The 25,779-nt window shown below is 38.2% G+C and overlaps 1 protein-coding gene across 1 annotated transcript in view; it reads left to right on the forward strand.

The window, feature by feature from the left end:
* The first annotated feature begins 8,395 nt into the window (after positions 1–8,395).
* The window catches only part of dst (dystonin), a 317,525-nt gene continuing 300,141 nt past the window's right edge, over positions 8,396–25,779 (forward strand). Inside the window, 1 exon segment of the mRNA XM_055163095.1 lies at positions 8,396–8,401. The gene's annotated coding sequence lies outside the window, so the exon portion shown is untranslated.

A 25,779-nucleotide genomic window follows, 5' to 3' on the forward strand; every position in this document is an offset into this window, starting at 1 on the left:
TGCTGCTGTGAGCCTCATCATTTTGGTTTTAAAATGTTTGTATTAACCCGTTCTACATCATCCTGAATTTTTTTTTTGCTATTTTGTCTGTCAAAAAAATCCTATTCATAACATAAAGCCCGGCTCCAGATTCGCTCCTGTAATCGTTAGTATCGCGAGCCTCATTTGAGTGACGCTGAACGCTATGGGTGACGTCACACTCGCTTAGTCCACTTCTTTTATACAGTCTATGACTATAACATATAAAAACATACTACTGTGTACATCAGTGCATATGCAGAGCAGGCTGTGTGAGGAAAATGTCATCAAAAAGTTGCAATTAAAACAATCAAGTATAGACATGATTCATTTGTTTTTAATGCCTGGTCCACTTGGGTATATAAATCCTTTCTATGCCTCACAGCAAGTGTATGTCTACAAATACTTCTACCTACCCCAGCCCATTGTTGCTATGCAATCATTTTCACTTCACCCTGCTATGACAGAAATAACACACACAAAAGCCTTAACCGTGATTCCAAATCGACCTCAGTAAAAGTATGTTATAAAAATGTGCTCAGAAAGTACACTATAAATGTTCAAGTGTAAAAGTAAAGTGTCTTTTGATACACTTTATAGGCCTTGCAGTGGATATGTGTTGTTTTTGTCTGTGTTTTATAGAGCAGGGTTGTAACAGCATGTAGTCTTTCTTATCACAAGGCCAGGTTCAAGGGAACAACCAATATGGCTTTAGTCTTTACACCCGCAGGTATACAATGGCGCTGTTTTTCTTCACATACTTTCAGTAGTGTGCTGGTCCTGAGTGTTTCTTTCTCCGGCTCCCTTCAGGCCATAATTGTGAGTTCCTGCCCTGTGAGGCCAGTAATCCCTGTGAGAACGGTGCTGTGTGCGTGGAGGAGTTGGATCAGGACCATTTCCCTTTGGGTTTCCGCTGTCGCTGTCGCAGAGGTTTCGATGGCCCCCGCTGTGAAATCAATGTGAATGAATGCAGCTCCAGCCCATGTTTGCACGGCTTCTGCTATGACGGTAAGAAGCTGCCTATCTGTGCGCCACGCTTAATAACAGTCATTCAGAGACAGTACAGAAAGGTACCCCCACACACACCAACGCATACCGCGGATATGTCAAATTTGGTTTTGCTCACTTACGCTGTAGCTGGCAGTTTTCAATTGGGTCACCACTGCTGCTTATTAGTTGCAATAGTGTTATTACTGTGTTATGAGACTTGAGTTATTCCATGTGATGGGAGGATCTGGAACATTACCTGCTGGAGTAGGTTTGATTAGTTCCTTAACATCAGAGCAAATAGAATCAATTAGGCATCAATGCAGTGGTGTAATTTGAATATTGGATTATATTAAAAAGCTAAGAATTGATAGTTCAAAGTTGCTCTCAAGCATGGGTTTTATATTTATGACATATTTTGCATTAGGCATTAGCTGAGGCCTTAATTAACTGTCAGTGACTGCTGAAATTTTTTATTTTTTTTATTTGATAAACAACAAAGGGTAAGGAATTGAGCAACTCAGTACCATGTAAAAGTACAGGTTTACTAATAACATATTACATTTAAGATTTTCACAAGTACAAAATCCTTTATAATGTCCTTCTCACTGTTCTTATATTTTTTTAAATAACATTTTTAATTACAGTAGCAGTACAGTAATTATCCACTGCGTCTATCTTGGAATAATGTAGTATTGTATGTTCTCAAATGCTGCTCAATGCTTAGAAAAAACTTGATTGCAGAGAATGCCATTGCAATCCTACAGTGAGCGTTAACAGTGGAGAGTGGCCAGCTGTCTTAACTAATCTCAAATACAGTCTGTTCACCCTGGGTTAGTGAGCCAGGCCTGCAGGACCTTTTGGCCTTTGCTTGCCTGCACCAGCAGCCTGTAGCCCATTTGGAGAGTCCTGCATAGCCTCAGCGACCAAGATGAGTAATGCTACTGCCACCCCAGACCTAAAGCATTTAATGAGAGTAATAGCAAGAACATGCACCAAGACAGAGTGACAGCATAGATTACGTGGTAAATCTTTGGGATAATGAAGAATCCTGGGACCCTGACCGTGGAAGTAATAAATTCACTCCTGTAAGAACCGCAATTACCTCTGTCAGTGGTGTACACCACTGTTGTGTTGGGGGGAAAACAGAGCAACGCATTCCTCTTTTAATACATTAATACTGAATAAATGAAATACTGTGTAATATTAGATGAGTAAAATATTCTCTGGCAATTGGTACAAAAAGTTTTGGTGTCTACTATATTGTGTAGATGGTAAACCCTTTACAATTTCATTCAATATTCATTCTCTTCATAGTCAATCGTGTCAAGATAATATTGTAGCCACAGCTGCCCTGGGGTAGACTGAAAAGGCTACCTAAGTGCCTTGCCTAAGGACACGTCAGCTTTTGTCTCCAGCACCCCACTGAGGTACCTGGTTTTATATTATTTTAGATGTTAATAATATTAAAACTCAAAAAATCCTAGGTAATAACAGTTAAATGTCCACCTTATTTAAGACAGAAATGGAAATGGGGGGCCACCATAGGCTTTGTCTGATCTAAATTTGAACTTAATCTAGCTATGCAATGTGTCTTTCCTTTGATACACTTTTGCATGTATGTTATCTTAAGTTACCACAGATAACATCTCTTTTTCTAGTATGTGTGTCTGTGTGAAACAAATGATTCAAGCCTATTTTGGGTATTCAGGCTTTCTCTGAAGGAGAGTTAGATAAGGCAGAAATGGGAGTGAGGGTGGGTGAATGACTGCTGCAGACAGTTCATTTAGGGCTGGTTAGTGCGTCTGTCAGGGTGATGGAGAGGGAGGCCACCTGTCACATAGATTCAGCCACAAATGGATTGAGTGATACAACAGAGACGTATGTTTTAATGACTGTACCCATTAAAAGATGAAGTCACAGTGGGTGTATTGGCTTCTGATCTTCATAATCAGCATTTACCTTTGTGGGGATCCTGTATATTATCAAAGGCCTACTGAGAAATATCTGGATAATTTATGATGCAAGGTGTAGTAACTGTTGTTCTTCGCCTGCCTTTTCAGTGGTGGATGGATTTTACTGTCTGTGTAATCCCGGCTACGCTGGACACCGATGTGAGCAGGACATCGATGACTGTGTGAACCATTCTTGCAGCAGGAACTCAGAGTGTAGGGACCTTCACCTGGTAGGTGCTTCTCATATGCTCCTGTGACACAAAAATATTGATTTGATTTTATATAATCTTTGCTTCGCTTCAATAGCATTTTAATAGTTTTGACTGCCTATATTGCAAAATTGACTCATGTAAGATTTAATCCATGCTATAATGTTGTTACCTCATCAAAAACAGACCTGGAGGTGTGTTTTGTTTCATTCACACAGGTTTGAACTTTATTATTAATCTGTCTACATCTCCAAAGAACAAAATGCTCTGTTCCACCTTGTGATGTCATGAAGTGGTAGTCTTCAAGTTAACTACTATCTTTTACATTTAGTTCAGTAGAGGCTGGCATTTTCAGGGCTGAAATTATCCAAATGATTCTAGTGAAGGTGTATGGAGTTTAAAAACGCAGTGGAGCACCTCCTGTACTACCACATGACATTACAAGTTGGAATAGGTCTCAATTTAAATTCAATTAACTGTACATTCCTATAACAAACCCACTCTATTGTTTTTACCTCACTGTAGAGATAGATTACTGCAATAAGAATCAATAAATTAATAATGATGCTATTTAACCTATGTGTTGGCTTATAGGTCAATGGAATAATTATGCTCTATTTTATAACAATGCCCATATAACTAAGGCAACTAAAACTGAAAAATGCATTTGTATTCCGAGTACATTCAATCAGGCCTAGGAAATATGACAAAAAAATGATCAATCCCAGTGTGTGTAAAATCCCACAGTCGTCCAGGTAGAATCCATTGCAAGAGAGAAATTCAATTTGTCAATGGGATAAATGTTTCTTTTTTTGTCAGAAACAAACAGAAACTGTAAATGAGTAGGTGTGTTAGTTTCAGGGTAGTTTCAATGTAGTTAGCTCCTTTCTATATATGTAAGGCAGTGTCCACCAGCAATCTGACCAAAACAGAAGAAGGAGCTTGGGTGACCTGCAAAACGTAAATGGTCACATTTTTCTACAGCGTTTTCCACCTTCAAGGCACTCAAAGCACTTTACAACAAGGAACCACTCACCCATTCACACACACCAATGTATGCAGACACTGTGGGTGAGGTGGATTAAGTGTCTTGCCCTAGGACACAACGACAGCATTCATCTGTGGGAGCTGGAAGTACACCAGCCAATCTGTGAAGCTCAACCCCGCTCAACCCATGATGTTTATGTCGAGAGCGGGATTCGAACAGATCAGTGGATGAATGATCTACCAACTGAGCCACTGCTCATTTGTCAACTTTTGTTCAGCTGACAAATTGAATTTCTCCTTTTCCATCAGTCCCACTTTTTGTTTTGTCTTTATTCTAAACCCAATACTTTTACTAACAGATTATGGGCTTTAGACCTTGATTAAAAAGGCCTAAGCATGTCATTTGCAATTAGAAGTGAGTGACTTTGATTGAAATATGATGAACTATTAAGGCCTACATTAAATTCCACTTTCTAAACTTTGCATATAATAGCACCATAAAGTAACTAGATAGCTGTGATGTAGTAATAATAGTGGTTGTATTGTTATGTATATCATATAGCTGTCATAGAAGTATTCTATCAGTAGTAACAGCACTGATACTAGCAGTAGCTAATGTTGACAACGACTTGGGATTTTACATAAATTATTTGTGAGTGAAAAGTATGTAGATTTGACTGTTCTTGGAAAACACCATTTTTGTACAAACTTCTAAAGTTGTCATTTCAACTCTTACTGCAAATAACTGACTGATTTTGTGTAGTATTTCTTCTCTACCCAAATATAATCCTACCTAAATATAATAGACTGGCATTGGATGAAATTTTCTCTTGTGTGCGCTTTATTGCACTGTCTCCTACAGGCATACTGGCAAAACACTTGGAGCTAAATTATATACCTTTTTTTAACCCGGGCTATATTTATTCAAGTCTTTTTCAGCCAATAACATTGATCTGTTTCCGCTGCAGAAAGGCTTGGGGAAATGCACACTGCTCACAAACTGTGCAATGAGTACCAGGGGCCTTTTTCCAACAGCTGCTTATGTGCTAACAGATTGCAGCGCTAAAACAGATGTGACATAGATAAAGTTTGGGGATTTCTTCACCCCGCTCTGACAAAGACGGATAACTTTTGCTGTACAACGCACACCTATAGTGTGTATGGTGTAGCTTTATAGTAATCCTGCGCCCTTGGAATGTACAGTAGGTGGCTAACGTAATGTTGCTGTTGTTTAATTACTGTAAAATACCATGACAATATTTTATTTACAGCCCCATGATTTCATATCCAAGGTGACTTTGTTGCAGAGGTAAAAATGACGACATAACAGCAGAATATAAAAATGAATAATGTTGTCAATGTAAGTATCTAATTATCTAAATGTCACAGTATAGGGAACAAAATGTAGTTACTTTCAACATTTTGAAATAAGCTATTTCCTTTGCCATAGTCAGTATTTTTTTGTGGTATTTATTTGTACAATGCAATCTATATACTAACAGCTATAAAAAAGTACAATGAGATTATTAGTATTATCTCTATCCCATTACTTCTTACTACTACTTACTTCCTTTGTGCCCCTAATCAGGTATAATTTAGTTGTTAGTTATACGTTGTTTTTTTCTACATTAGTTGGCACTTAATGTTGGTACTAAAAGAAGTTTTCTTAATTCAGCAGTAAACTTTTTAAAAGTCTTTTCATAGTTTTAAATGTGCTGGTAATTTGTTCCATTCTGTTATATTCTTGAAAGACAATGCTGATTGGCCTAGAACTGTAAAGTTACTTGAGAACTTTTGTGCGTATATAAACTTAATATAACATGTTTTGCTTATTTGCCATATTTTATAGAAAACAAAACATTTACTAAGGCTCTATGACTTAAATTGAAAATGGTAGTTTATAGTTATATAATGATACCCTTATGTAATATAATTTTATGATACCCTTCTTAATACTCTTATCGAATTTGTTACTTTTATTATTTATTTTACCAACCCATTGTTCCAAAGATATATAGATTGGGCTCTCCTTCAAATATTGTTTACAGTGCTATCCTGCCCATCCTCACACACTGTCCCACCAAGCTTTCACTTATTTCAGAGAAGTGTGGTCCCTGAAGGTGACTTAGCAGCAAAAATGAGATTATGTCCTATTGCCAGGGGTAAGGAATCACAGTCTCCTGGAGGTATCTAATTTATCACCAGATGACGCCATTTTCTCCCTCCACCTTTACTGTAGCACAAATTATATCAGACAAAGTTTAACAGCTCACCCCCCAGTGTATAAAACATAGATTAGCATGCATTCAACCAGACGCACCCAGGACCTTTAGACAGGAAGTTGGCGGAAAGGAAGTGGGAAAAACCCTCGACTCTGTAAGACTCTCTTCATCTTGTATGCAGAGAGCCATGTAAATTATACGGTCAACAGACAACCAGCCATTCGTCTGGTGCTGCGTGATTAATGCGACTATGTGCACTACATATCATTGATGGAATAAACATGGAGTGGTCCTTGCCGTATGAAAATGCAAATACTCAAGGAGAAAGGGATTATATGTTGTTTGTACATAACATAATACAATTTTAAATGCAAATGAAAGGAGTGGAACTGGATGTACTTGTACTAAGTAGCAAAGCGGGTAGTAAAAGTGAATACTCTAGTTAGCTGAAGTAGTTGTATGTGTAAAATATGAAAATGTAAGTCTTTTTGACATTTATCACTAGTCATAACCAAAGAAAATGAATGATCCTGTGATTTCATTCCGGCAACAATGGATAGAAGGATGTTTATACGTTTGTTTTGTACTTTCCATCAATACTCTGCTGATACCTGATATCAAATGATACTAGGGCAGAGACTGAAAATATTCTGTATTTTGTTTAAATATTTGAGTTTAAATGAAATACATAATATTTTCATTAAAGTGAAAAAAAATATCTAAATGTGTTTTGTAATTACTGAACAGCTTTGTAAAATTACACATTTAATATTATGAGAAGTTTTGGGCCAACACTAGGTAGTATTGTCTCATTACACCAGTTTATAGACCAACTTGAGATACTAGCTGAACTGATATCTTGGAGGCCTATATCTGATACACCAAAACTTTCAATATCGGTGCCAATATCTGATGCCAGTATTGTATCAGTGCATCCCTAGTGCTGTACCCAAATACACTTTTCTCACCCATGTGGTCAACCTCCATAAGCCTCTGAGTAAGTGATTTATTCAATCAGATTGAAATGAGGTGAAAGACATTCTCAGAAGAAGCAGATGTCCTAAGATTCAGATAACTTTATTCAATTTCCTTGTAAAGGCAATATAAAGAAATAAAAAAAATTTATCTGGTTATTAGAAATTGGAATTGGATTTTTTTGGCATATAACCCAAACCTACTTTACTTACATTACTTATTTACTATACTGTTATATTAATATGGATAACAGTGATGATATTAGTACTTTTTAGTGATACATATTGGCATTGTGGTTGAAGTACTTTATCTAAAGCTAACTGTAATAGAAGTAGTAGTTATAGCAGTGAGAGGGCATGTTACGTTATTTTGTCTAGATAGATTTATTATCTTCCTGTACCTTTATTCAATCAATAAACTGTATTAATCTTAAAGGGCAATTCAGTTCACAGTTCAAGTTTAAGATTTAAGTATATTTAGTATTTTTAGTAGTTTTCCTCAGATTGAACATTCTTTTTACATACAGTGTAGGCGTTGGTAGAAAAGCATCTGCATGGCGATGGCTGAAAAGCTACTGTGGGCATTAACACTTGAACATTAACACTTGTATGAGTAGGAGGCTAAATGTTTTTCAAAATAACAAGTTTGTAAGCTGTGCAGTATCTGTGCAGTAAATCTAAAAGGTCATAAATAATACAGCCTTATCCCTCTCCAGACTGTATTACTGCTTAATTAACACTGACGCTTAATTACCGCCATAGCCCCATTAGAGCTGTAAACAGTTATTTTACGACACTGAGACAAGTGCAGGTGTAAGGTGCCACTTTATTTCACTGTTAACCTGATCGTCCTGTTTTTTGTATTCACAGACTTATGAGTGTGTTTGCCACTCCGGCTGGGAAGGGAAGTACTGCCAACAAGAAACTGATGAATGTTTATCTCAGCCATGCAAAAACAACGGCACCTGCATGGATCTTCACAATGGATACAAGTACGTTTGTTTCTGGGGGATCACACACTCGATATATAGCAGGGAGGAAAAATACAACATATTATTCAACAATTTATATTCATTATCATCCATTTATAAAGTAGTATGTTGTTAGTTATTGACAGGTAAATTTTATATATGTAGCCTCATTGGTATGTTGGAGAAAACTAGTGCACAACAAGAACTGCAAAAATGTTTGTGTTACGATAAATGAGAAAAAATCTTCAAAATGAATGTTGCCATGACCAAACAACAGTGAAACAATTTTCTCTCATTTGGATTGGCTATGACAGTACTTCTGCCTGTGGTATGTGATAGCTTTATGAAATCAAACATGTTGAATAATAAAGTAAAGTTAATGTGACATCCAGATAAAAAAAAAAAAAAAAAAAAAAAAAACTTGAGGTTTCATTTGAAGGGAAATTAACCTTTGTGTCTAAAATTCTTAAGATTTTTTTTTTCTTATGAATGTATTGCAACCTGAATAATAATGTTTACTGATTAACCACATAAGTGACAGTTAAAACAAAACAGTTGAAAACTAGCCAGGCTGCCACCACCTAGTGCCTCCACTCAATTTCATTTCTCTCCAGCAATTAGGTCAGGAATCAAAATACACTAGATGGTTTGCAAGAACCCTGGAAGTGCAAGTCCGAACATCAGCCAATCAGCGAAGAGCCATCTATTCTGTGTTGGTAATGATTCCCGAGATCAAGGATTTAAAGCCGGAACAAAGAAAATGTTTGGTGAATTTTTTCAGGGTAAAAGACGTTATTGCCCTTCTTCCTATGGGATTTGGGAAAAGCTTAATATACCAGTTAGCCCTGTTAGCGGCGCATAACATACGTCACAACCAAACAGAAGTGATTGGTTAAAAAAAAAAGTACCCGCCTACAGTCAAGCGAACAATTTCTACTGCTGCGAGGTCTGTGAGGATGAATCAGGCTAGCAAAAAACAGCCTACCAAATGAATACTTTAGTTTTAAAAATAACAATTTAAACTCCATTATTTGTTGCTGTTACTATAAAATATACGATAAAATCATAAAAAAACAGGCTTATCACAATGTCGTAGTTCTACATAGTTAATGCACATGCTTTTCTCATATTCTGTAGCCTGTTTCTATGGACAGTAGTGTGGGTCTTGCTTGATACGTAGCAAAATGTCCTTTCAGTGGCAGTGGAGATAATGAATTGCAGATGGCAGGTAAAACAAATGAGTCAATCAATGGCTCACAGCATGAAAAGGTTTCCGGGGATCTGCGCCTCATCGGTGTAGCCGCTATCTGCTGCAGCTAATGCCCCTCTCACTGGGGACACGTAAAACTGCTTCAGGTGGAAAAATGGGGGAAAAGATGGAGATTGGGGGGGCTGTGCGGTGGAGTGGTTAGCAGTGGTCGGGTGCTCACTGCCACCAAGTGGAATATTCAGCTGCCTTAAGAGCGCACACTTCACATATACCCCCTCTCTCTCACACAAGGATTCCCAGTACAATTGGCTCTCCTGGTCTGTCTCTTACAAGGCATACATTTCCATTTAATCCCACTCAGTGCTCTAACCTCCTGTGTCCTACATTCAGCTGTCCAGAATTAAAGGCTGCTCTGGCCACTGGTGCAATTAACCTGTGAAATCCCCTGCACTGTCTGCTGGTAAGAAGCAGGAGGGGACCAGGGCACCGCAAACACTCTGGATTTGTATGCAAGGCAACGTAATGGCTTACTCCATCAAAGCAAATTGTGTAAACGGCGGTTTCACAGAATTGCCTAAAATGCTAGAAATGGCTAAAATGTAATGTTTGTTGTCAAGGTATAGAAAAGTGCCTAGCAATATTTGGATATGATAAGTGGGGTTTATGTTGGATGTTTTCATCTTGGTGTTTTTTTGTGTTTTTGTTTTTTTTTTCAAATTTGGATGGAACTACCAGAACATATGAATGACTGAGAATATCTATAATTATTTTTTTCAGTGCAGTAGATAATATCAATTTTAATGTGATGGATAATCTACAGATAACAGATAATACTCTAAACAACGATACATGCCGGACTTACAATAAGAAGAGGTGAACTGCATAATGGAATACTAAAATGTAATGTAGCACACAAATGAAATATGTGCTTTTGTACCTCAGGTTGAACTTTTCAGCCTTATTATTGTTGTACAAATATGCTTTGCAGAGCTGCACCAGTAACCATCTATAGCACCAGTGTGTCCTGTTTTTTAATGCTATTTGCTTCTCCGGTGAATGCAAACAAGAAAAAAACCTTTAAGCACTGATTGTTCAAAATTGGCGTTTGATCTCTTTGAACCAGTGATACATAATCTTGTAAAAAATATTCATAGAAAATGTGTTTATCATGGATTGATTTGAATGCAGACCTCTGTTCTGTTGCCTATGTGAGGTGTACGTGCGGGCCCGGGTGGACAGGTGCGGACTGTGCAGTGAATGTGAATGAGTGCGAGTCGGCTCCCTGTCTGAACGGAGCGCGGTGTCAGGAGTCAGATGTACCTGGAGAGTTCCACTGCACCTGTCCCCCCTTCTACAGAGGAACCGTGTGCAGCGAGCCCTACGACCCCTGCCACCCCCTGCACGACCCCTGCCAGCACCACTCCACCTGCCTGTCACGCTCCGATGGAACAGCCACGTGCATGTGCCCAGCTGGTGAGTGAGCGCACCTTCACTACTGCTCTGCACACACAGTACGCTTCTATGACATGACTTAACCTGCACCATACTGTTATTTGAATGAGTTTGGGATTTGAAATACAATATCTTCTTATCTCGGCATAGAGTTTCCTAAAAATATTTTGTTGTCGTATATTAGTTGCTTTGAGGGTGATGATAAATGTTATCGGTATAAGATGAAAGTATGATATTACTGTTCTCACGGTTAAAATAATCAATGAATTAAAACAAAAAAATGTCTTTAACTGAAATCATTCTCCCTAGGACAGGTATTTCACGCCTTAGTTGAACTCTTGAACAAACTCCAAAACAGTGTTCTTTTTCAGGTGTAAAACATAGTTCTATATTTGTCTTTCTCAGTTTTATCTACAGACATTTCCTATTGGTTTGCAAAATAAGTTAAAGTTTTAATACAAAGTGTCGCTAAAATGTAGAATTTTTCAGATGATTGGTAAATTTTTCCCATACCGCGGAACAATATTCAAGTATTTTTCTACAATATCATGCTACAACAAATCAGCATGACAAGTGCTTAAAAACAGATTTTCACAAACAAATGGCACCTTAAATCTCTGACACTGCCATCTGGAGATGATTATGTTCAAGACTAAATAAGCCTGATGTATGCGATTGGTTGATATCGCTGCAGTTGTGGAAAATGTGGGGTAAAATTCACTGTTGATAAAAAGTTGTATTTTAATGTGCCACTGAATGTGCAAATTGGGAAAGGCACACTGTAATAATCCTGTTTCATCTGTAGCTTCTAATTGTGCTAACTACATCTGTGGAAGAGCAAATTTCCTTTGTATTTGCCCGTTATTTATAGATAATATTCATTGCAAAACTAGGCCAAGGCCAAGATGAAAATCAGCAACTCATTTATCAGAACTGAATACATTGGGTCTGTCATCAAAGTAACTCTTGATTAAATATGGTAGTTTTTGCATAATGCTGTTGTTTATATCAGATTCATTTATATGTTGTGTGGTTGACTTGGCTTTCAGACTTGATGCCCGTCCATTAACACTGCATTGTTAAACTACTTGTTTCATGCCAATGTCATAGAGGGACAAATCAGAGCTGAAGATCCTGATGCCTTTTATAAGAGCCGGTATTTAATGATGTAATCTGTCCATGTTCTTGCACACTGATTGCATGAATGAGTATCTTATGAACATGTATTTAGATTAGAACATTCTGAATCATTGTGCCTGTGTTAAGTGCATAAGTGAGGGGCTTAAGACTGTATAGGTGCCAGTTGCACCCAATGGTTTTATCAGTGCAGAGATGAAAAGATGTTACCAGATATAAATAGAGCGACTGGGTTGGTTTCAGAAGGCTTCCTTGGAGAGGAATAGGAAATTAGGTGCTGGCTGCATACATTACACCAAGAGCTTTGCGTGGGCTTGGTCGTTTTCACTTCACACAAGCATTGTGACTCACACTATTATTATTCACCATAAATCCATCCTACAGAGCTACTACGCAACAAACACAAAGCTGTTATACAACCCCTGACTTGATCCCAGTGCAACCATTTTTCAGACTTGTTATTTACCATATAGTGTAGGTTATTTGTCAAGGAAATTGTGTAGGCCTCATGTTATTCCCAGACCTAATTAAATTAGAATTTGTCTGCTTGTGTCTGCCAGATTTACTGCCATAAGCAAATCTCATCCCACTCACAGAGGACAGACACCTCATGGTAAACATTATCAAGGTTAACTTGTTATAGAATCAGCAGCAATTAACTCCTCAGACATGTTGTTGTGTATGGGAGGAGGCATGAATTCTTTACTATAATATTGAAAAAAAAACATTATTATTATGGAAGTTTAAATATGTAAACATTATAATATCCCTCTGCTCTACTCTCAGGTAGAGACTTTCCATGGGCTGTGGTACTGTGGCAGCTGCACATCACTGAAGCCTGGGGCAGACACAAAGCTTTAGCTGCTGATAAAGCAGGCAGTAACAGTTTATCCACTTGTAGTCACATAATGTGTTCTGCAGATAGCTTTTAATTCATGTGGGAACTTTGGTTTACAAAATGCTTGCAATATAGTAATCTCATAGTAAAAATAATTCTTATGGTTGACATTTTTGTTTATAGAAGGGTAATCATCAGTGTTGGGAGTAATACCTTACAAAAGTAAAGAATTACTGTAATGCATTGCTTTTTAGTGTAAAGCAGTAATGTAAGGAATTACAAAAAAAATGATATTTGACCTGATACAAATGTCAGTAATGCACATTTCAATGCCTTTTTAACCTGGAATTAAGTGGTGGGTTTTTTGTTTTTCTTCATACAAATTCTCTAAAATCACTGTGAGATCAGCAGCGGGGAAACGTCCAATCAGATCAGAACAGATACATAAAGTCATTGTATTACACAATGTTGTACGATGTATTATTAAAGGCTGCCACACACTAGGAGAATTTACCCGATTTAGGCTACAATTTTCTTCTCCCTGAGTTTGGGAGGCATGACCTGTCTTTGTGTGCAGTTTTGAAGCCACTGCGCTCCTCGTGTGTGTAGTGTCAGTGTGACACTGAGTGGGCCTGTCAGATCATGACCACCAAACATTATAAAATTGTGTCCTCAGCAAATAATGACACCCAGTCCACGAAACAGCGCTATTAATCCAGTTTGAGGCATTCTTTAAAAGTAAAAAGGCAACAGTAGTTCCACTGTCTGTTTACATTGACAGCACATGGATGCAGATTAGCCAAAGTAGCTCTACTTCCTGTTTAGCTCAGTCAGATACAACATCACCTTCCACTGGATGTGTGATGAGCTAATTGAGTGTCCTGAGCTACATTTAGTTTGCCAAATCCATATTTCCAGTTATTTTGTTGAGAGTAACTGAAAAGAAATGCAATAGTAGTGTAATGCCTTGCATTTTACATATAGTAATATTGTAAAAACTTGAAATGACAGTAACAAGTAAGAAATACCACATTACAATTTTGAAGTAACTTGCCCAACACTGATCATTGATCATAAAACATACTGTAGTATTTTTATGTGTATGCAAAAGCAAAATTGCTCTTTAATATGAATAAATATAATATAAATGAAACATTTATCTTTATTATTTCTTACTATAAAATATAATTTACCTTGAAAAGAAGAAATGCCCTTGTCTGCATCTATTCAAAAAGAAAAGCATTAAAATAGAGAATACATTAGCGCTGCTGTATTCAAAGCATTGTTATGCACAGTATGCACTCTTGGTTTGCCCTGGACACTTCACTGTGTCACTCTCACAAAAAGGGTGATGTAGCAACTTTAGTATTAGTTCAATAGGAGCTAAAAAGGAGCCATTAGCAGGTGCCTGGTGGGAGCAGTTTTAAGGGGATTTGTAAAACACAGTCACAATGGAAGTGCGTTTTGTCTACAAAGGTACAGAGTGAGACCTGCGGGCCAGAGCGAAACCAGGTTGAAAGAATGCTCTGAAAGTAAAAATGTAAAGGCATTTCCACAGTCCACCTGATTACTGTAGCTCTTGGGGGGAGTTTTTGTTCTCCGCTGAGACTCTGTCCAGGAGGCCTAAGTCATCTTCCCTTGACCAGCACAGATGTTCCACTTTCCCCTTAATGAGTGCACCACAGCGGGGAGTGCCAGAGCTGATAGAGGAGCAGCCTGGAAACAGGAGAGCTAGAGTAAAGGTTGGGGTGAGGGTCACTGGCCGACAACCACAACAGATGAAACAAACACGCACTGCATCGTTCAGCGCAGTTTACAGGGGAGGGTACACTAGATTCACGGCCCATATGCTACAGTGTCCTTGGAGTGTAGTTTGGCCAATGTTAACTGTTGTTTAACCCTATTTTCTAAAGTTTAGAATTTTCTAACAAAGGCTTTATAAAGGTTCCATAATACAATATTGAGTGGAATAATTTCACTAGTTCAGCTGGAAGTAAAATCCACATCCAGTAGACACACAGTGCAATATCCAGCTAGCTAAATTGCTTTTTTAAGCAAGGTACAAATAACATTAAATATCAATAATACTAAAAATATCCTTAAAAATGGAAGAGAACACTACCAGAGACAGGTGACTTCTACAAAGGGACAAGTCCTGTCTGGTGATGCTTGCAGCTGAACTTTATACCAGATGCCCTTCATGATACAATACCATCATTTACCCAGAAGTGGAGTCAGCATCTTTAGCTAATTATAGAGAATAGAAGAACTATTGTGTATAAAAAGCTGGTGGCATTATAATATTTTTCAGTGTGACTATGAAGAACCATTGGCACATTCCCATGATTTAAATAGAGCCATTTAAAAATGACATATAGTTTGCCTCAAGTACCCTGTATGAGCTGAGGAATTATGATTCGTATGCCATGGGTGAATTAATTCTCAGGCATTGTGCGGTCTCTTCACATGCAAAACCATTTGGTCCCATGGCCCAGAATATCCCCAGAGGTGTTCCTGGACAGATGGAGTACAAACCTTCTCATATTTGCATGCCATGCTACACTAGCCTTCACCTTCCACAAGATTGAGACTCTGTCCGACCAAACAGTTGGTTAATGAGCAGCCAGGAGGCTGTGCCAACCAGTGCACTGACACACACTTCATATCATCTTTGAAGAAGCACACAGAAACTATAAGCCTTAAAAGATATGTTTGAAGCATATCCCAGTGAGATCATCCAAGTAATAATTCTCAATTATAGATATGAAAGATGATAATTTATGGTATGGCAAATTATAGTGGGTAAATACTAATTAGCAGCCCTGAATGCAACAACTTATAATATTTAAGAAGCAAAATGACAAGTCATTACAGCATCGACTCTTCAAGCCTTTTGCTTTAACATAAAATTATATCTTCTGAAGTTGTAGTTGCAAAATTATAAAACTTCAGACTGAATGCTGTTCCTGACACAAGCCTCTGTATTAATCTTAATTTAAAAACAATGCAACAAAGTGATATTATTTATGTATTTAATTATTCATATTCATTTATATTAGCAACACTGCTCTGTGGTCTCCTATAAATACATACAGTGCATTCTGCCATAGGATGAAGGCCACGCTAAGGTAAAAAAGACTATTTTACTGAGGTGAATAATCAGATTTCCTCATGAGGTAACGGCACATAACTTGGAAGGCCTCTGCCTTGCTGCATGTTAAGCACATTCCCCTGCATGTAATCCACTGTGACATTTGTAGGAGCAGTATTAGGTAATATTCTATAAATGTGATGGCGGTCGGTGAAGGACTGAAATATTGAAATGTAGCAGGTGTAGCAGGTCTCGGCATAAAACGCAGGCCCCTCTGTGAGCGGAGGTCCTGGCACGCTACTGATATTCCATCGCTGAGGGCAAAAGGGCATTTTTATTCTCCACTTTTTGCTTTGAGACCTTTGTTTTGAGGCCTGAACAGGCACTGCATTCACAAGGAGGAAAAGCATCGGTGAGCACAGTGGTTTCAGAGGTATAGCTTTTATACACCTCTCCAGTCATTATAACGTTTAACCCCTGTTTTCACTGCTGCAGGTCAAAATACTGAAGGGGGAGCAGTCCACTCCAAGGACAGTGCTATCAGCTATTGTTTATCAAAGCAGTGCACTAAAGATGTCTAGTCTTACTTATCTACTAAGGTATCTTTTCTGTTGTGAGTTCTATTTGATTGTTTGCCTGTAACAGACTCCAGAGAGAAATTATTTCTTTTGCGGACTGGGAACAGCAAGTAATCACAGTATTGTCCCAGACACATGGGGACAGTTGTCTAAAGGGATTGTATTATTTTGAATTAATGAATAAATATATTCTAAATAGCATTTACTTCAGAATAGGGCAGGGCAATATGACCCAACATTTTCTCATACAAAAGAGAAAATTTGCAATGCAATTGCCGCTGGACAAATTGGTTAATGGTATGTACTAACTTGTTTAAGGATATCTAGAGCATATTTATTGTTTTACTTTAAGTCTTCATGCGTTTTAGGCTCTCTAGACACAAACCATGTCATTACATTTCTTGGTGTTTGAGAAGTGAATTATATCGCCATTTTCCAGATTTAATATTGCTACTGAAGCAAATTACAATATATCTTGAGCAAAATGATATGGGCCAGCCTGTCTTCTGGTCTTCACAGTTCAAGTTCACTTATATGACTGAATAAAGTTGCATCCTTACCTTTACAGATGTCAGGGTTTAACAAAGATTCTTATATTTTTAGTGCCACGTTTCATTTTTTTTTAAATGTTCTTTTCAAAGACTACAAATAAGAACATGTAAGAAAACGTGTGGTAGATATGGATACCAAGACCATATGGGTAAGTAGTAATGTCCATGATATAGTTTGCCCTTTGAATTTAACAGAAGGCAAGGAATATGTTTTTTTCATTTATGTTATGTGTTTTCTTCTGCCCTGTTTAGTGCCTGCTGATGGCAGAGCTGCCAGGCAACATTGAGGCGCATCAAGCTCCACCAATCAAATGGCTGAGGGCGCCCTGTGTGTAGCCTGGGAGGCAAACTCACTGTGCACAGCCACCAAAGTGCTCTACATGTGTCACTGTGAGGGAGGCAAACGCCAATGGCAACCTACAGCAGCAACAGGCACTTAAGGCACTCGGCTCATTTATTCTGATTTCTTCAGCTGGCCAGTACAGGGCAGAGTGAATGTGAATTTTTATACACTGAGATATTTTTTAATTTAATGTGTTGGTGTAGCCCATCAGTTATACAGGCAGTTCCATGTTAACTAAGGTTTTTAGATTAAGATGCTTCAGCATCTATTTAGTAACCTTTTTTTCATTTCTGAGGCAACTATGAGTAGATTGTAGATACAATTGAGCATGAGTCAAAAAAACAGGTTAGGGATTTTATTTCAGACAATCACATTAGCACAATGTTGTGCTGTTTTATTAGATAGAAAATGAGTCAGAGTTATCCCTATTGAGAGGAAAGTCTGTGTTGCCACTTGACAATTGGAAAAATAAAATGGGATAAGTGGTCTGAAATTGCAGTCTTGATTATAATAGCACTGTATAGATGCGGCTAGCTCTCCACTTTTTATGCTGCATGGATTAAAAATGCCATTCATTATGCAAATGTTGTTTATTATAACTAGTGCTATAGCAATAACATGGTTATGAGGTCTCAATGATGAAATGGTGCACGATAATTGTATACAATGATTGTATTTCCAGTATTTAGAAAATCACTTGCAGGTGTCTTGTAAAGACCTCCACCACTAAACACCTGTGCTCAAGTTGCTGCACATGTCTTTTTTCCATTTTCTGTATGAATGAGTTAGTATGCGCTGATGACAGTACACAGATCTAGGGCACATTCAGTCTCATAGTATTTAGTAAAAACAGGAACATCATATAATCTGCTCAAATTATTTCAGAAAGAGGTCTAAGCCACCATTTATACTGAAGGTATAAAAATAGTCCTTGCTACAACAGCTGCACAGAATGAAAAGTTTAAATAGTATTTTATTAGCAAAGCTGAGGGGTGGCTTAGGTGTGGAGCAGTTAACGTCTTCAGTGAAGTTTTCTCATAAGAATTGTGTCTTTAACCCACTTACACCAATATCCTTGTTTGGGCTGTTGTAGCCAGTACGATTATTATAATGGCTTTACCTCAACTGCTGACGTCATTTATTCATCCAGTATAGACAAGCATGAGGAGCATAAATTTGAATATGTCACGTACTGTATATTTGTCTTACTGAAAAACCCTCTTTTTCTGTGGAAACAAAAACACATTTATTCATAGACAGTATATTAAAAAAATGTCACTGATTTTATTTCCCATAGGATCCTTCAAGCTAGTGTCAGCTCAGAGAACAGTGCAGTTAGCAGTTCACATTGTGTCATAAATATAATGCAGAGATCTAACTGAGGCTGGTTTGAGGTGTGACAGCGCAGACAAAGCCCATTATCTATACCACACCAGGACCGTAATATAACATGAGGCTTCTCTTTGAGCAGCGGGCCCATCTGCATGACAGCCTCTCTGATAAGAAGACTATAGACACAAATGTCGTGGTCCAAACTAAATTCTCACTCTTAAAATGAAGACATCAGTCATCTTTCAATTGAAACGTCTATCAAAGTTAGCTGTGCATCCACCAGGGATTACCTACAATTTCTTTTCCATGGAGACGTTAACTGGCAGGGGCTGTGATCACAAGCTGCAGCTGGAGCCAATGATGGAGGGACTACATCTGCCTGGGGTATCCCTCTGTACTCTGTCAGGGAACAGCCTCCAGTCACTGCTTAGTGCCACAAGATGCATTAGGTTGCGGTGACATTCGGAATAGTCCCTGAGGTGCTCTACCATTGCTTTGAGTGACAGGCTGGCTGGGGAAACCTGCGCTGTCCCATAATTCACCACATGCTCAGTGCTCGGTGGTCCTGAGGATTCCCTTTCTCTCACTCATCCCAAAACACACCCAACTACACAACTTTGGTGGTATGTCACTTTACCTATAATCACAGAAAAGACCCAAAAGATTGATGTTTAAGCAATAAAAATGGACTTAGACTTTACTGACTGAAAAGGGAACATATTTAGTTCACGCATCACAATATATTATAATAACAAAGACCAACACTATAAATGATGATGATACTTTCAAAATAAATAGCAAAAAGAGCAAGAGACTGGTGTCAAATAAGACATAATTATACAAATTTTGTATTTCGTGAAAGTATTAACATAATGAAGAACCTGACCAATACATTAGTTGAATATGTAATGATAGTGTCTGGAGTTACAAGCCAGATTCCATCTTGTGCCTGTCCCAAGATTGTATAAATGATGGTATTGTGCCAAAAAGGACATTCAGCATAAAGCTTACATCACTCAAGGTGTGCTTTTACAGTGGAAACCCAAGGACAATAGCAGAAAGCAATGACAAGAATGCAACCACGATTAGAATCTCAAGTGTTCTGAATACTCAATCAGAGAAGCAAGTCTATTCTTTGTGCCAGCTATAGGTCCAGATTGATAAAAAGTAAATAAATTAGTACAAGAAGTCAAACCACATCAAACAAAAAATATTTCTCTAGAAATATTCACTGTGTGCAATAAGGGCATCGTAGGAATGCATGTTTTTAGCACAATGTTTGAATAAATATAAGATACATATACAATTTTATACCATACTGGGGAACATTCCAGGCAAAACAGTAAGCCCTCCTTGAAGACAAGCAGGTGGAGGACCCCAACCAGAAAACTTGCATTAGTGCACCTTCAAGTCACTTTTAACATGTGCTCTAGGGGTGGGCGATATCTCGATATTTTAAATATATAATATAATATATATGAATTCTGACATATCGTATATATCGATATAATGCTTATATTCAATTCTGATTTCGCCGCTTTGGTTGTTTGTCTCTGTGCGTGCCGCCGCGCGCCCCCGCTTCCCTGATTTTGTTCGCTCGTGTCTCATTCACTCCTCGCTATCGCTGTGAATGCCGAAAGTTGGTGCCAGTGAAAAGCTTCTAGCGCCACTAAACTTTTCTACCATTTACAGACAAGACCATCAGCAGCACATCTCATATTCCACTGAGTCATGTCCTTCAGTCCAAAAGAAGTTGAACCGCATGAGCGGCACGTGGAGTGCGCTGTTTATGCAAATTAGTCATGCGCTTTTTAAGTACGTAAATAAGTCTGCGCAAAACTGCAAAAAAAAAAAAAAAAAAAAAACACATTATAATCTCAAACGGGCTGATGTGGCTCTAGAGTCGTTATGCTTTATATGTTGTAAAGTTTAGTCATGTAAAGTTTATTTATGCATAAGATTTTAATTCATAATCTGCTGCAGTGTCACTTGTACAATAGTGTTTGGAAACGTTGGGTTTGATCTGCAGTGGATTGTGGGAAACCTCATAGCTCTTTACTGCTGGATAGGAACATGGATCTGTTAAAATAACGAACATCCTGAGCTTCCTCTGCTAAAGGAGCTCATGGTTATGGTTATGGTCTGGATAACAGAGTTAATGCAAAGATGAGCTTGTGTTGAGTTGTTTTATTTATGAATGAAAAGAAGGAAATATGTATTATTTCTTTTATTTTACAGTTAAATTATTATTTATGTAATTAGGGTTTTTTGTAATCTTCCTATATGAGCTGCCGACCTCTTTCACTTTAATTAAAAAAAAAAAGGACCTTGTGGAATTTAGCAGTTTTAGGGGGTTATTTTTTCCTGTACAGATATCGAGATATATATTGTATATCGAGATATAGCAAAATATATCGAGATATATTTTTTGATCCATATTGCCCAGCCCTAATGTGCTCATTGAAATAAATCCTAATTATTTTCAAACAAATCCAAAAACTCGCTCAGCACACAAAATGTAAACACTCCCTGGTTTAGATAAGCAGTGGTTATCAGGGGGACGACTCCAGAGACAGGCCATTACAGTGTTCCATCCCCATCGCTGCTGCTCTCCACTGAATACAGCAAAACATTCACACTGATCTGCTTAGCCATCGCCGCCCTCAACCCCCTAATGAACTGGCCCAAGACCCCTCTTGGGCATTACCCCTCCCCCTCCTTATACCACCTTAACTAGATGTCTCCCAATACCTGTGCATGTACCCCCTCCACCCCCACCTCCCAAAGCCCAAACCACAAACCCTCACACCAATCTGTCTGCACCACTAAAGTATTATTAGACTTACACTGTCTCAAAGGGAAAACAGTGAGGGCTTCGAGCGGGAAGATGAGATATGCTACAGGGGCTACTAGTTCCATTAAAATGGCATTCACCTGGGCCTTTTGTTATCATTGGGCCTGACGTTTTGCAGGGAGTAGCGAAGTGTGTTGATCCATGACCATCTCATCTTTCTTTGCAGGATTTGAAGGAAGTTGGTGTGAAATCGACACCAATGAGTGCGCCTCAAATCCATGCCACAGCCAGGGTCGCTGTGTCGATGGGGTCAACAGTTACAGGTAAAGAAAAGATATTGTCTGTAAGCACTTTTGATGGCATAGAAAGGTATAAGAATGCCAAATTTGGAAAAAAAACAAAACAACAACTATTAGACGATTATTAAAAAGAATACAATACTTATTGTCATTGCGCAACTTTTCTGGTTGAGACTGCGCCACCAGCAACGTTATCGCTTTACCTGGAGTGTTTAATAGTATGACATTAAACATATCCCCCTAGCATTTATTCATTATGGGTGTTTCTGTTGCTCAAAAATACAATAATTCCTTCTGTGAATAGGGATGATTCTCCACAGATCTGAATTGTAATGTAGCACAGGTCTGTAACCTGCTTATTTTCCTCCTGACAGATAGATTTAATCCATTTCCATAGAGACATTTCCATAGAGACAAGCAGGTGGCAGACCCTCCACTGGAAATGTGACACAGTGCACCTTTATTATTTTATTAGTACAATAAGCACTAGGTGACCTTGGAGCTTTGCCAAGTCACTGGAATTGGATATATGGAATTGGATTTTGTCTATTACTACTCATTTTTGACCTTTTAAAAATAGAAGTGTTTTTGGGCTATCGAAGCACATTGTAATTAAAATCATTTCCACACCTAAGACGTTTGAGCAGTCTCTAAAATTATACCCTCATTGCTGTGTGCATTTTTCACCATTTTACAGTAATTTTGATGGATTACCTTGAGCTGCTAGATTTGTTCCACGCATGCTCACTTCCCAAAATATGTTTTAATGGATTTTATAATGTACCATTTCAGATTTAAATGGGGTCAAATTGTTAACACTCTCCTCAAGGAAATCTGCCAGACTGTAATTGCCCTTGTCATACATAACACATTTGAGGTTTTAGGTTTTGCTAATCAAGCTAAATACGAAGATGCTGTTTAGGCAATTAGACGAAATAAAAGTGGAATTTAACGTAATTAGGGAGCCATTGATTTTTACCATTCCTGTTTAAAAGGCATTTGAGGACTTGAGATCTTTTGTTTATTAAGCAAAATATCAACACTGTTTTCTTTCCCCAGATGTGAATGTAAGATGGGGTTCAATGGCCGTCAGTGTGAACAAGACGTCAATGAGTGTGCGTCCAACCCTTGTCAACATGGTGCCACCTGTCAAGACCTCGAAAACATGTGAGTATTGAAACTGAAAATACTTGTTTGTCTGTATGGGGTTTTAGTATGTACTGTAGTCAATTCAAGTTCATTGTATTATTATGTCAAAAGAATATAGGGTTGCAGCAATTACTTGGAATAATCATGACTATTTGACTATCAAAATGATCACAATTGAATTCTGATCTCTAATTGTTGTATGGACACTATGACTCTAAAACGTATGTCAAATTCTGTGACTGGACATGGAGTGAGTGTTTCATATCTAAAAAAGTACATGGTTAAAAAGTCTTAATAGAACTAATCGTTTGACTATTCAACTAGTCAAAAAATCATTGTGACTAATAAAATAAAAGCTTAGTCAGATAATCGTTAGTTGCAGGATTAAATGAAGATTAAACAGATTCCACATGACTTGCTTTGACATTATGCACACAGCAGGAATAAAAACATCAACTTTTGGGTTAGAGTGGAGGAAAAACATACTTCTAAGGTGTTGTCTGTTGTTGTTTGTGTCTATGCTGTGTCTGGTTGTTGTGAATTTTGGAGACAGTCATTTCAAAGCTCCTTTGAAGTAGTCCATATAGTAGGAGTGTTCCTCTTTAGCATCCTATATTTTCTATAACAAGCCTGTTGAGCGCCCTATAGACATTTGCGCGGATTCAGCAGAAACGCATCATGTATCCTGATTGGGCTGTACTGTGCTGCTGCTGTACTCTTGTGTGCGTAATGGGAGCCTGGGGGCTTCGAGGGCTTTGGTCGGACAGATGGGTAAGCCAAGTCCCTGGGCCAATTTGGGTCCTAAATGGTTTGTCTCCACTTTGTCTACCGTCATGATTTGCCTCCCATGTGAACTGGCCTCACGCTCTCGCTGCTCGCCGGCTCACGCAGTCCAGGGAGTTCGCATCAGGTGTGCTTTAACCTTTTTGTCCACCACCAGCACCACTACACAGGCTGCTGCTATCTCCCCATCTCTCTCCAACCCGACAAGCCCAGCGGTCCATCTGAGTCCTTCCAGCAGCTCAGCCTTATCTCCGCCAGGGCTTAAATTGAGGATAGTCAGCTTGACTCTTTTGAGGTCACACACTTGGGTTTAAGACTACCGTGCATACCTCTACAAAATAATATATTGCCTTGCTTTATGATGACTGTAAATGTGTGATATGAGATTCAATAAGCAACACGCGCTCTCTCCAGTGCCAGCCTCTCTGTTTATCTCTGCTTTATTTGGGAGATGCATGCACTGGTTGGAACACAGTGGTTGTAAATAGTAAACTAACATTTCCTTCTCAAATGTGTGGTCATATGCTTGTATATAAAGCAAACTAATTGAAGTGTACTTTATACAAAGAAAACTTTAGTTCTAGTCTCTTTAAAATTATTGTCAGCACTTATTTGTTTTAATTTGGTTCTCTTTATCTATTCAGACTTTGTAGCAATGCTCAAAAAATGCATCTATAATTCAGTAATGGAGACCAATGTTGCACAAACTAACCACTGTTTGGTCTGCTCCATATGCCCTGTGAGAATGTGCTTGTTCAGAATTAAATCTTTATTAAGCAAAAGAAATACTTTTTATGTGTGTAAGTGTGAGAGACCACTTATGTATTGTTTCTCCTTTATTATCATAAAAAAAAAAAAGATGCTGTGTAAATGCTGGATTAATCTAGAAAGTTGTGTGTGTGTGTGTGTGTGTGGTAAAGCGCTATAGAAGAATGTGACCATATTATAAAGCAAACTGAAGTTTAAGCAACAATAAGAATAACCCTAGAGGAGGACTTTTTATGTTTAAGTGCTGATAAAACCTTGTAGTATGTTCACATGTGCTTGCTCTTGACATTTAGCTCTTTTTATTAGAAGAAAATGTGCATTCATTGTATGATTTTAATGTTTTTATATCTTTAATGACATTGTTTAGTTCAAAAGTCACTCAGTGTGTCAGATTAAAGCTCTAAACATAATGAGATGTTGCTTGTTTTAAAACGTAAACAATAAGGCCATATCTCTTCCTATTCCTCTTGCCTTCTGAGTTGCAATGATTGACTGTTATCACGGCTTCTCACTCAGGTTCCTCTGCACTTGCCCGCCTGGCTTTTTCGGCGCGCTCTGTGACCTGGACGTAGATGAGTGCGAAGTTTCACCTTGTCTTCACCAGGGCATCTGTATCAACAAGCCCGGAGCCTTCACGTGTGCCTGTCGCCCCGGATACTCAGGTACCTGTGCAGGCCTCAGGTGACAACAAGATCAATATGAGTGTCTAAAAAGCTTATCATGACCGCAGAGGCTGTGTGGGGCTATTGAAGTTGCTCTGACATATATCTGGCTTAAAAACTATGTCACAATGCTAGCTTTTAATTATCCCACCTGCTTTGATAAGATACAGTTGACCAGAGCTAACAAGCGATACATTTGTCACCTTTTATCAGATGCTACACGCTATATAAATTGCGTAATTGAACCTGATTGATGATAATTTCTCTGATCTTCACTGGCATTACTGAATGAGTATCCAATCTACTAGTACACTCTTAGTTCTAGGGTATATTCTTTTTCCATTGAGCCACAAGCATTGGTAAAGACTAATGATTTGTTTGATTTGATTTATTTCACCTGATGGGAGCTTCTCAGTTGCAGTAACGCTATTGTTGTTTTACGCTCAATCCATTTCCACGATATTGAGCT

The sequence above is a fragment of the Boleophthalmus pectinirostris genome, unplaced genomic scaffold (genome assembly GCF_026225935.1).
Source record: "Boleophthalmus pectinirostris isolate CB_2022bp ecotype Guang Dong unplaced genomic scaffold, ASM2622593v1 HiC_scaffold_5, whole genome shotgun sequence".
In the NCBI taxonomy this organism is placed as follows: Eukaryota; Metazoa; Chordata; class Actinopteri; order Gobiiformes; family Gobiidae; genus Boleophthalmus; species Boleophthalmus pectinirostris.